This window comes from Prionailurus bengalensis, chromosome F2 (genome assembly GCF_016509475.1).
Source record: "Prionailurus bengalensis isolate Pbe53 chromosome F2, Fcat_Pben_1.1_paternal_pri, whole genome shotgun sequence".
In the NCBI taxonomy this organism is placed as follows: domain Eukaryota; kingdom Metazoa; phylum Chordata; class Mammalia; order Carnivora; family Felidae; genus Prionailurus; species Prionailurus bengalensis.
The window spans coordinates 83596924-83610282 of NC_057353.1; positions in this window are offsets into that span (position 1 = coordinate 83596924).

Here is a 13359-nt window from a genome sequence, read left to right on the forward strand (position 1 = left end):
TTTCCTTTTAGCTTTTTATTATAGAAACTTCCAAAGATAGGCAAAGGTAGACAAAGTAGTGTAATGAACCCCACGTGTCCATCAAACAGTTGAAATGGGCAGTGTCTTCACCTATTTCTCTGGTTATTTCTTTCGTCAATCCCGTAGAGGAGGTCATTTTATATAATAATTATTCTCATATTTGTCTAAAAGATAAGGGCCCCTAAAAACGTAATTACAAAGCTATTATCACCCGTGAATGTTAATGATTATCCGTTATTATCAAATGTAGGAAACTTTTTTTTTTAATGTAAAAATACATCATGAGTTTACAGTGATATTTCAAATTTAGAGCTAGGTGGCTATTAATTTTTAAAATTTTATGTTTGTATCTTTTTTTCCCCTCATATTTAGAATCTTGGGGGGCGTCTAGGTGGCTCACTCAGTTGAGCATAGGACTCGTGGTTTCAGCTCAGGTCATGATCCCAGGGTGGCGGGATCCAGCCCTCTGTCAGTCTCTACCCTAATCAAGGAATCCTTTAAGATTCAGTCTGTCTCTCCTTCTGCCCCCCTCCCCCACTTGCACATGCATCGTCTCTAATTAAAAAAAAAAAAGAAAAATCTTGGATCCTGATTATCTTAACACAAGGATTTACTTTATTATTTATATATATATATAATTATGTCAGAATAACAATGCCAATATTACTAATGGTATGGTTATTGAAAAGTGTAACATTCTTTTGCAGTTCTTTCTGTTGTTAGGTTATATCCCATGCTTTAAAGTAAATTAAGGGCCGTCTGGGTGGCTCAGTTGGTTAAGCGTCCAACTTTGGCTCAGGTCATGAGCTCACGGTTTGTGAGTTTTGAGCCCTGCGTTGGGCTCTGTGCTGACAGCTCAGAGCCTGGAACCTGCTTCAGATTCTGTGTCTCCGTCTCTATCTGCCTCTCCCCAGCTTGCATTCTGTTTCTCTCTCTCTCTCTCTCTCTCTCTCTCTCTCTCTCTCTCTCTCTCTCAAAAATAGATATAAAACTTTAAAGTCAATGAAAATAATTTGTTTCTGTGGGGTTATATATACTGGTTCATTTGTTTCATTTTGCTTATGCTCTTTAGGGCTAAGTTTTTCAGGTTTTTAAAAAAATGTTTATTTTGAGAGAGAGCATGATGGGGGAGGGGCAGGGAAAGAGGGAGAGAGAGAATCTCAAGCAGGCTCCACACTGTTAGTGCAGAACCTGATGTGGGGCTCCATGTCCTGGATAGTGCGATCATGACCTGAGTCAAAATCAAAATGCTTAACTGAGCCACTCAGGCGCCCCTCAGGTCTTTTTTTTTTTTTTTTATGATTTTATTTTTAAGCAATCTCTACACCCAACCTGGGGCTTGAACCCACAACCCTGAGATCAAGAGGGGCATGCTCTACTGACTGAGCCAGCCAGGTGCCCCCAAATTTTCAGGTTTTTATAAAAATTTTTTCATGATTATGTAAAACATGTATATGGCTCCAAAGTCAAGTCTACAAAACAATGTACATTCAGAGAAGTCTGACTTCTCTCCCTGTCCCCACAAACCTGTTACCTTCCTCTCCCTATCAGTAAGCATTTTTTTTTTAAGTGTATTGATTTATTTTGTGAGAGACTGCAAGTGGGAGAGGGGGACAGAGACAGGGAGATGGAGGATCCAAAGCAGGCTCTGTGCTGACAGCAGACAGCCCAATGCGGGGCTCAAACTCCTGAACTGTGAGATCATGACCTGAGATGAAGTCAGATGCTTAACTGACTGAGCCACCCAGACTCCCCCGTACCTACTGTTCTGCATTTTGGCTTTCGCACCTAACAGTATCTTGGAGACCTCTCATTAGCAGTGTCTAGGGATATTCCTTGTTCCTTTTTGCAGCTGTAATTCCCTTCTTTTGTGAATGTACCATAGAGTATTCAACTAGTCAGCTATTACTGGACATGTGGGTTGTTTCCTGTCTTTTCCTATTAAACTTAGTGCTACAGTGAATAGTCTTATGCAGATCTTTGTATAGTTCTGCCAGTTTAATTTTGGGTTAGATTCTTGGAAATTGCCTGGTCAGCAGGCATTTGTAATTTGGTTTTGCTGTATGTTGCTCAGTTCCCTTTTTTAGTGGAAATCTTGCATTCCCACTGTGATGTGTCCTCACAACCTTGTAAGCCAAGTATTTTGTCAAATATATGTAATCTTCCTATCTGAGAAGAGTAGCATCTCAGTGTGGTTTCCTTTTGCATCTTTTTTTTTTTTTTGTGGGTGGAGTCAGGCATCTTTTCATATATTTAAGCATCATCTTCACTTATTTGTCTGTGAACTTGCTTCTTTTCCTAGTTGGTGGTCTCTTCCCTCTGGTTTTAGAAATGCTATTATGTTAACCCTTTGTGACATAAGTTGCAGATATTTATAAAACTCTATTATCAATGCACCAATTTATCAGTTAAGATTAAAAATTACAAAATAAGCCCTGTATAGTCTTTTTTGATGCAACCCAACAAGTTAATAAGGAATTTGATACCAGAGAGATGGTTATAAAGAATAGTCTTCAAACTACATTTTAATTTCTGTTATCTAAACCTAATTTCATTAACTATCAGTATTCATCCTCGATGTAGCTAATGTTCATAGTTTACAGGATACTTAGAAATGCCATGTTCAGAGCAGAGGAAATTTCTTAGGGGAAAATACAGTATAAAGCCGATAATATATTGTTTAAAATATTTTAAAAATTGCAAAAATATTTTTTAAATATTAAAAAAAATTTACTGCTGTTTTTCTTTTTTATGGCTTTATTGAGGTATGAATTGAAAATACTTTAAGTATACACTTGGATGAAAATTTCAACATAAATATATACCTGTGAAACCATCACCACAATCAAGATAATGAACATATCTATTAGCCCTAAGTGCATCCCCAGTGTTGCTGGTGATTGATCTGCTTTCTGTCACTTTAGCTTATTTTGCACTTCCTGTATATCTGATTAGATATAAATGGAATCCCAAAGTAGATATTTGGGGGGATGTGTGGGTCTAACTTTCTTCACTCAGCATAATTATTTTGATTTTTATCCTTATTACTGTATATAGCAATAGTTTTTTTTTCTTTTTCTTTTCTTTCTTTTTTTTTTTTTTTTACTCTTGGGTAGTATTTCATTGTAAGAATATACCACAACTTGTTTATCCATTTATCCACTTACCTGTTAATGGACATTGGGTTGCCAGTTTTTGGCTACTGCAACTAAAACTGCTACAAACATTTATGTACAAATCTTTGTATAGACCTATGTTTCACTTCTCTCGGGTTTACATCTAAAGTGGCTTGGCTGGGTGGTATCGTAGATGTGTGTTTAACTTTTTAAGAAACTACCAACCTCTTGTCAAAGTGTTTTTACTACTTTGCCTTCCCAAGCAGCTGTGACAGCTATAGTTGCTCTACATATTGCCCACATTTGGTGGAGTCATTTGTTTTGAAAATGGCCATTCTAGGGGATGTGGGGTGGTGTCTTGCCGTTTACCTTGCATTTTTCTAATGTTTAATGATATTGAGTGTCATTTCTTGTGCTTACTAGCCATCTGCGTATATTCTTTGGTGAAGTGCCGATTCAAATGTTTTGTCCATTTTTTATTGGATCATTTGTCTTCTAATTGAGTTGCAGGACTTCATTATAGCATGGGATACAGGTCATTTGTTGGGATATATGTTTTGCAAATATTTTCTCCCAGTTTGTGCTTTGCTTTTTCATTTTATTTCATTTTGAGGAGCAAAAGTTTTAAAATTGATGAAGTCCTGTTCATTGATTTCCTTCCTTGAAATTTCATGACTTTTTGTATCCTATTCAATAAATCTTTGCCAAAGTTAAGATCACTAAGGTTTTCTATTATGTCTTCTTCTGGAAGTTTCTTTTTTTAATTTTTAAAATGTTTATTTATTTATTTATTGTTTTCGAGAGAGAGCATGAGTGGGGAGGGGCAGAGGGAGAGGGAAACAAAGAATCTGAAGCAGGCTCCAGGCTCTGAGCTGTTAGCACAGAGTCTGACACAGGGCTCGAACCCACAAACCGTGAGATCATGACCTGAGATGATGTGGGACGCTTAACCAACTGAGCCACCCAGGTGTCCCATGGAAGTTTCTACTTTGCATTTTTGGTTGACGATATATTTTAATTCTTGTATATGATGCGGTGTAAGGGTTGAGGTTCAGTTTGTTGGTATATGGTTATTCTATAGTACAAGCACCATTTGTTGAAAATAAAGCCCTAATTTAAAAATAATCATTTAGGGACACCTGGGTGGTTCAGTTGGTTAAGTGTCCGACTTTGCCTCAGGTCATGATCTCATGGTTCATGGGTTCCAGCCCCGCGTCAGGCTTTGTGTGGAGAGCTCAGGTCCTGGAGCCTGCTTCGGATTCTGTGTGTCCCTCACTCTCTGCCCCTCCCCCTCTTGCCCTCTGTCTCTCAAAAAAAAAAAAAATAAAATGTTAAAAAAAATTTTAAACAGGATTTATTTTGTTATATGATGTGAAGAATAGATCTAATTTTGTTGTTTTTCTAAATGGCTATCTAGTTATCCAAAACACTACATATTTTGAAGTTTATCCTTTCCCCATGGATTTGAGATGCTACCTTTTACTTATATCAAATTTCCATATGGGAATGGTCTTCTCTTTTTTAAAATATAATTAAAAAATTTTTTTTAATTTTATTTTTTAAAATTTACATCCAAATTAGCATATAGTGCAACAATGATTTCAGGGGTAGATTCCTTAGTGCCCTTTACCCATTTAGCCCATCCCCCCTCCCACAACCCCTCCATTAACCCTCTGTTTGTTCTCCATATTTAAGAGTCTCTTATGTTTTGTCCCCCTCCCTGTTTTTATATTACTTTTGCTTCCCTTCCCTTAGGTTCATCTGTTCTGTATTAAAGTCATTCATCATATGAGTGACTCCATATATATATATATATATATATATATACATATATATGTATATATATGTGTGTGTGTGTGTATATATATATATATATATATATATATATATATATACCACATCTTTATCCATTCATCCATCGATGGACATTTGGGCTCTTTCCATATTTTGGCTATTGGTGATAGTGCTGCTGTAAACATTGGGGTGCATGTGTCCGTTTGAAACAGCATACCTGTATCCCTTGGATAAATACCTAGTAGTGCAATTCCTGGGTCATAGGGTAGTTCTATTTTTAATTTTTTGAGGACCCTCCAGACTGTTTTCCAGAGTGGCTGCACCAGCTTGCATTGCCACCAACAATGCAAAAGAGATCCTCTTTCTCTGCATCCTCGCCAACATCTGTTGTTGCCTGAGTTGTTAATGTTAGACATTCTGACAGGTATAAGATGGTATCTCATTGTGGTTTTGATTTGTATTTCCCTGATGATGAGTGATGTTGAGCATTTTTTTCATGTGTCAGTTGGCCATCTGGATGTCTTCTTTGGAGAAGTATCTATTCATGTCTTTTGCCCATTTCTTCACTGGATTATTTGTTTTTTGGTGTTGAATTTGATAACTTCTTTCTAGATTTTGGATACTAACCCTTTATCTGATATGTCGTTTGCAAATACCTTCTCCCATTCTGTCGGTTGCCTTTTAGTTTTGCTGATTGTTTCCTTCACTGTGCAGAAGCTTTTTAGTTTGATGAGGTCCCAATTGTTCATTTTTGCTTTTGTTTCCCTTGCCTCTGAAGACGTGTTGAGTAAGAAGTTGCTGCAGCCCAGGTCAAAGAGGTTTTTGCCTCCTTTCTCCTCGAGGATTTTGGTGGCTTCCTGTCTTACATTTAGGCCTTTCATCCATTTTGAGTTTATTTTTGTGTCTGGTGTAAGAAAGTGGTCCAGGTTCATTCTTCCGCATGTCGCTGTCCAGTTTTCCCAGCACCACTTGCTAAAGAGACTGTCTTTATTCCATTGGATATTCTTTCCTGCTTTGTCAAAGATTAGTTGGCCATACGTTTGTGGGTCCGTTGCTGGGTTCTCTATTCTGTTCCATTGATCTGAGTGTCTGTTTTTGTGCCAAATATAATTTTTTAAGTTTATTTATTTGAGAGACAGTGTGAGTGGGGGAGAGGCAGAGAGAGAGAGAGGGAGAGAGAGAGAGAGAGAGAGAGAGAGAGAGAGAGAGAATCCCAAGCAGGCTCCATGCTGCCATCACAGAGCCCAAACACAGGGCTTGAACTCATGAAACTGTGAGATCATGACCTGAGCAGACACCAAGACACCCCTTAACTAACTGAACCACCCAGGCATCCCAGGAGTGGTCTTCTTTTTCTCCTCCTCCTCCTCCTCCTCCTCCTCCTCCTCCTCTTCCTCCCCTTCCTCCCTTCCTCTCCCCCTCTCCCTCCCCTCCTCCTCCCCCTTCTTCTTCTTCTTCTTCTTCTTCTTCTTCTTCTTCTTCTTCTTCTTCTCTTTTTGATGTCTGTGTTTTATATAATCTGATTATGAGGCATCTACATTGCCAGTCTCTTCAAAGAGAGTTAATTTGTGAAATTATTTCAATAATAATAAAACAATGATTTATATTATTATCAAACACTTTCAAAAGGTCTACTGCTCCTTTGCTCCTTCTGCATATTTTTTTCCTTTTAAAAAATTATTTATTTAAATTCAAGTTAGGGACACCTGGTGGCTCATTAGGTTAAGGGTCCAACTTTGGCTCAGGTAATGATCTCACGGTTTGTGAGTTTTGAGCCCGGTGTTGGGCTCTGTGCTGACAGCTCAGAGCCTGGAGCCTGCTTCAGATTCTGTGTCTCCCTCTCTCTCTGCCTCCCCCCCCCCCCCCCACTTCACCAAATAAAAACATTAAATCCGAGTTAGGTAACATGTAGTGTAGTATTGGTTTCAGGAGTAGAACCCAGTGATTCATTGCTTATATATAACACCCAGTGCTCATCCTGACAAGTGTCCTCCTTAATGCCCATCACCCGTTTAGCCCATCATCCCATTCACTTCACCTCCAGCAACCCTCAGTTTGTTCTCTGTATTTATTAGTTTCTTATGGTTTGCCTCCCTCTGTTTTTATCTTATTTTCCCTTCTCTTCCCCTATATGCATCTGTTCTGTTTCTTAAATTCCACATATGAGAGAAATATATTTGTCTTCTCTGACTTATTTCGTTTGGCATAATACACTCCAGTTCCATCCACATTGTTGCAGATGGCAAGATTTTATTCTTTTTGATTGCCAAGTAATATTCCATTGTATATATATACTGTTTCTTCTTTATCCATTAATCAGTTGATGGACATTTGGGCTCTGTCCGTAGTTTGGCTATTGTACATACCAGGAGTGGCCTTCTAATTGATGTTCTAACATGTGGAAATGCTCAGAGCCTATCCCATGGACACAGAAGAAGACCCTGCACACAGAATAAACCACATGGGGTACCTAGGAGTCAGGATGCCCCCAGGCCTTCATCTTACTTCCAGGGAAGCCCAGTGGCCAGTGACGATTGTCCGGCCAATGCCTGCCAATCTCCCTAGGAGAATGGTCCAGGTAAGACTCTGCTCCTGTCACAACTGTCCTGGCATGGAGTGCATTGTCCTCAGCCATCAGGTCCCTGTTCTCCCCTCAGATTCAGGAGTTCCCACCAGATCCATGGAGGTTTTAGGATTGGCATGGATTCTGGCCCTTTTCTGCACATACCATGCTCCACAGTTTCCCTGCATCACCTTGTGTGGAGGGGTGCCTGTGGATGTTGGGGGAAACTCTAATCCCTCACCGATTTAACTCCAGAAGGTGCAGGAAACACTTCGTGGGGCACAAACTGTGGGGTTCTGTGAAGGGGATCTCCCAGGACTCTACCAAGCACATGAATCTCTTGGCACAGTTGGTACCAAGCCAGCTACCAACTATTAGGGCTGCTTGTTATTCTTTTTTTAAAAAATTTTAATGTTTATTTATTTTTGGGAGAGAAAGAGACAGAGTGCGAGTGGGGAAAGGACAGAGAGAGAGAGGGAGACGCAGAATCCGAAGCAGGCTCCAGACTCTGAGCTGTCAGCACAGAGCCTGATGCGGGGCTCAAACCCATGAACTGTGAGACCATGACCTGAGCTGAAGTCGTATGCTCAACCAACTGAGGCACCCCATTAAAGGAATTGGGATTGTTGGATGAAGGTAGGAATAATATCTGGGAGTGGAAATAAAGAGCAAGGAGAACATCCAATCTCTGGTTCCAGTGGTACATGGGGGAGGGAGAAAGCTTCAGGAGACCATGTGTTAGGGGGCAACCAGGTTTTAGTGTGAACAGGAAGCTGAAGGAAGCTTTCAGTGAAGTCACAACACAGAGTAATTTGTTTATGTCCGTAAACCAAAGAGTAGAAGGTGTGGGGGCCAAAGAGTTTATATTTTTGAAGGTGTGGAAATATTTATTACTTACATAATGGAGGTCTTTTGGGAGAGTAGGGAAGGCCTCTCAGAATGGTCTGAAATGGCTTAAGAGAGCAAGTAAGGGATGTCAACTTTGGGTCTTTATTGTGGTCAGTAGGTATGGTGGGTGGGAGGACTGCCAAGCATAGGTGAGGGCTTGTGTGGTTTGAATCTCCTGCTGGTGTCAAAAGAGAGAGCACCAGCTTTCTTTCTCTCTCTTTTTTCTTTTTCTTTCTTTCTTTCTTTCTTTCTTTCTTTCTAAATTTGTTTTTAAATGTTTATTTTTGAGAGAGAGAGAGAGAGAGAGCGAGCGAGCGAGCTGGGGAGGGGCAAAGAGGGAGTCACAGAATCTGAAGCAGGCTCCAAGCTCTGAGCTGTCAGCATAGAGCCCTATGTGGGGCTTGAACTCACAAACCGTGAGATCGTGACTTGAGCTGGAGTTAGAGGCTTAACTGACTGAGCCACCCAGACACCCCAAGCACCAGCTTTCTTATCAGCTTGTCCAAATGTGGGCATGGAGAGGTAGGAGGATGAGGTTCCAAAGCTATCAGCAAACACTAAAAAATGGAACCAGACCATTCATTATAATTCATCCCTGATGTTTGATGACTGAAACACTAGTTGAATTAGTACTCGTTTAAATAAACTATATGGCACTCTCTGCAACCTGCAGCCTGAGGCTGGTGAGGGAGATGAAAATCCCACTAAATTGCTTTTTCTTTTTTTTTTTTTTTCAACGTTTATTTATTTTTGGGACAGAGAGAGACAGAGCATGAACGGGGGAGGGGCAGAGAGAGAGGGAGACACAGAATCGGAAACAGGCTCCAGGCTCTGAGCCATCAGCTCAGAGCCCGACGCGGGGCTCGAACTCACGGACCGCGAGATCGTGACCTGGCTGAAATCGGACGCTTAACCGACTGCGCCACCCAGGCGCCCCTAAATTGCTTTTTCAAGAGTCCAGCATTGTGTTTTCTGAGAAGTGACATGAGTGCCTCAGCTACTCCAGAGGGGATGAGGGTGTCCTGGTGAGACCTTTTACTTAGGCCTGAGCATAGGTAGAGAGATATCTTGACCTTGATTGATATTTTGGGGCATCTATCTGTGGGGTAAGAGGTTCTGAGAGTTCTTTACCCTAAAGGGGGCAACTTTTAAGGCAATGGCACAAAAGTTTGTAAAAATGTGGAGATGGGGCTATTCATTAGCTAGGCCATCCAGTGCTAAGATAATTGCCGGAAATTCAGCCCAGCCACTTGTGCTGACGTTTGGATCTGGTTCTTTATTAGGGAAGTCCTGGTTAAGAAATAAGGAACAGTAGCTCCCCACTGCGCTCCATCACCTATGATGGTTGGCAGTGCTGTTTGTATAGTCTGTGGATTCCCTCTGCTGTTAACTTACTTCATCCCAGGTGGCTCTCCAGGTAGCCAAAGGGTCTGGGGAGGGCTGCCCTCCAACACCCTGGCATCTGGCAAGGGACAGAGGACAGAGGAGGCTGCCCCTTCTGCAGGTGGAATATACCAGGGGGCCCAGGTTTGGCTTTATACTGTACCAAGGTGGCCTCAGCAGTTGTATTGAGCTCATGGTGTACTACTTCCATAACCCAGAACACAATGGGCAGCTGGGTACAGAGATAAAGTCACAGACTCAGGGCCTGTGAAAGCCTCCATTTCTAGGAGGTTCCAGTATGTGGCCGGCAATTGCAGCTCTGGTAGCATGTAGTATAGGGCAAGGAAGGTAGTTTCTTGGATCAGAAGCCCTTGGACAACTTATGGCCATGATGGGTGGTCCGGAGACTCTGGGAGATGTGAAAGGAGGTTGTTGAATCCCCTGTGATGGAAAAGTCTTGGTGGGAGGGACACTAATGGGAATGTGGTGTTGGAAGCTGGACAGATTCTAGAGGATTTTGTTGGAGGGGGCCCCAACCAAGGTGGGCTGATTTGCAAGTCGCAACATAAATGGGGTTAAGTAAAATCTGTAGATGAGGAACATGTTGCCTCCAGAACCCCCAAAAGATCTAAAAGAGTTGTGGGTGCTGATAGGGACACTGATTATTTCTGAAGCTTCAAGGATGGAGCAGTCCTTGGTTTACAAAACATTTTTGGCAACTTAACAGAAGTGGCAGGGCCTTGCACTACAATGGAGGCAATGGCCCATTCCCTTTGGTGAGCTGCTTTGTATCTGTATGTCCTGAATAAGTGACACACAAATGAATGCCAATTAAATCACCTTGGAGGAGGATGTCATCAATGTAATGTCACATCTGTGCTCCCAGAGGAAGGTGGATGCAGTCAAGACTGTATGTGACAGTGAGGCTGCTGAGGCACCCTGTGGGCATCCTAGTAAAGATATATCATGTTCCTTCAGAGGTGAAGGCAAACTGTGGCTGAAAGGCTGTGGACGCCATTGTCTAGCTGTCCTGTTCACAGTGCCAACTCCAACTTTTACCATCACCTGCACGGTGGATGGACCCCACCCAAAAGTTGGTTCAGATGTCAAGACTGACAATGCCACACATACCAAGAGGGCATGAGATGGTTTATTACTCACGTAACTGAGGTGAGCAGGGCAGGGTTCCTTGGGGAGGCCCAAAGTGGCTTAAGGAATGATGGAAGGGCACTGAACTGGGTGTTTGCTGTGCCTGGGATGAGGCTGCAGTACATACTGCACATTTCCTGTTGAGTGGGACTCGAATGGTTTGAAATCTGCTGGCACCAAGGGGATGGCACTCAGGCTTCTCTCTCAGCCCGTTTCCCAAGAAACATTTCCAAGGACATCATCAAAGTCAAAAGAAAGAAATTGTGGCTGACCATTTGTTTCCCAGACTTTCTCTTTGGAAATGTGACATTCCAAAATCAAAACTCTCAGGCTGCGGATAGCAGGCCCCTAAATGTGGTCAATTCTGCCCAGACACTGGGTATGGACAAGGGTCCAGTAGAGCTTGACACTCACTCCTCCTTCCTGTCTCCAGACTCCCACAGCCATGCCTCAGCCCCAGGGGTCTCCCAACAGTGTGGAGGCCAGGGGAAGGAGCGAAAGGAGTTGATGAGGGAGTGATACAGAGAACATGCTTGCCCCTAGAGCCTCTTCTCCACACAGCAATGGCCCTGTTAAAATGTAAGTCATCCAAATCCTCCAACATCTCCTTTCACCCAGAGTAAAAGCCGAAGTCCTTGTCATGGCCATGAGGACTTTTGTGATATGGCCCATTACTACCCATCCCATCTGCTTCTCCCTCTGCTCACTCAACTCCTAGCCATACTGAACTCCAATGATTCTTGAACACTCTAGACCTGTTCTGCTCAGGGCTTTTGTACTGTGTGAATGGAAAAACAAAAGTTGTTTTTCCCAGTTATTGCCTAGGCATTTTACTGTATGATAACCCTATTATCAGAGTCTGGGCATTTATTTTTTTTTTTAATTTTTTTTCAATGTTTATTCATTTTTGGGACAGAGAGAGACAGAGCATGAACGGGGGAGGGGCAGAGAGAGAGGGAGACACAGAATCGGAAACAGGCTCCAGGCTCCGAGCCATCAGCCCAGAGCCTGACGCGGGGCTCGAACTCACGGACCGCGAGATCGTGACCTGGCTGAAGTCGGACGCTTAACCGACTGCGCCACCCAGGCGCCCCCAGAGTCTGGGCATTTAGATAAGAACGTGAATTCAGTGCTCACCACCCTAACCACTTCCTAAGTAATAGGCGCCTGCTACCCTGTTCTCTTATTTCTTGCTTGCTCATGACCTGGGATGATGGACTGCCCTCCATCATTGTGCTCCCTTGCTTCTGGGATGTGTGTGTAGCAAATCTTGTGACTTTACTTCCTTTGTGTAAGTGTACTGAAACTGTGCCTTCAATCAAAAAAGACTCTGGGTTTTCACTTTCCCAAAGCAGGAGCTTGGATAACGAGAGAGCTACCTGCCAACCCGTGTGGGTGGCTTGTGAGTCCCACCTCAGCCAGTCATAATCTGCACATTCCTAATACCCCAGATCTGGCTTCCCAACAAAACCAGCTATTCTTGCTGTCAACCCCACTCCCCCATTTTCACTGGTCATTTTCTCATTTGCTTCAAGTTGTCACTCAAAGGGCATTGTGGCAAGGCCTGCTCTGACAGCCCCCATTTAAAACAGAATCTGCCAAAACACCCACACCTTGTTTCCTGCTTTCCTTTCACCTCATGACAACCATGACCATTAGGCCATTTTTCTCTACCCACTGACCTCAAGGACAGACTTGTTTCTTGCCGTGTCCCTATGAATGGCATGTAGTCTCTCACAAGTACTCACTGGGGGGTGGGGGTGGGGTTGTGGAATCCAGGCTGGACAATGGGGAATGTGAAGCCAGAAAGGATTGCCTGACGGTGAGACAGAATGAGGGTTAACAGATGGAGGTCTCCATGGAGTGGAAAGATGAGCAAATGAGGATAACAGAGCAAGGCTGTCACCAAACTGCAAGTGTGACAGTTTGTTATCTAGCGTATTGCCTTGGGAAAGCAGGGCTGAAGTGGAGGGGAGTGAGTGAGTAGTGATGGGCTACCCTGATGGCCTCTGAGAGAAGGGTAGGCAGCCCACTGTAGCCCAAGCCCATGGAACCAACCTGTGCACCCTTGATCCAACTTTCACATACTTCTCTCTTCAAACCTCTCCCTCCTCATTTGCAACTGATGACTCTGCCTCTACATCCTTGAAAGCAGAGAAGCCAAGCCCTTATCTTCCTACCTCAACTGCAAACCTGACTACATCTGCCCATTAATGCCTTTCCTCCTGAACCATGAGGGAAGTGCTTCTCCGTCCACCCATCCTAGGATACTCCTAAATTGAGACCTGGTGGCTGGCACCCAGGGGCCTCTCTCGTGGCAGATGTGTTGCTTCTGGGCCAACTCCCCCTGCTCACGGAGAAGGGCACAGCTCTGGGAAACTGAGGAGGCCGGTCCCCACCTACTGGGGGCACTCACAGGTCCTCCATAAATGTCTGGTGATGAAT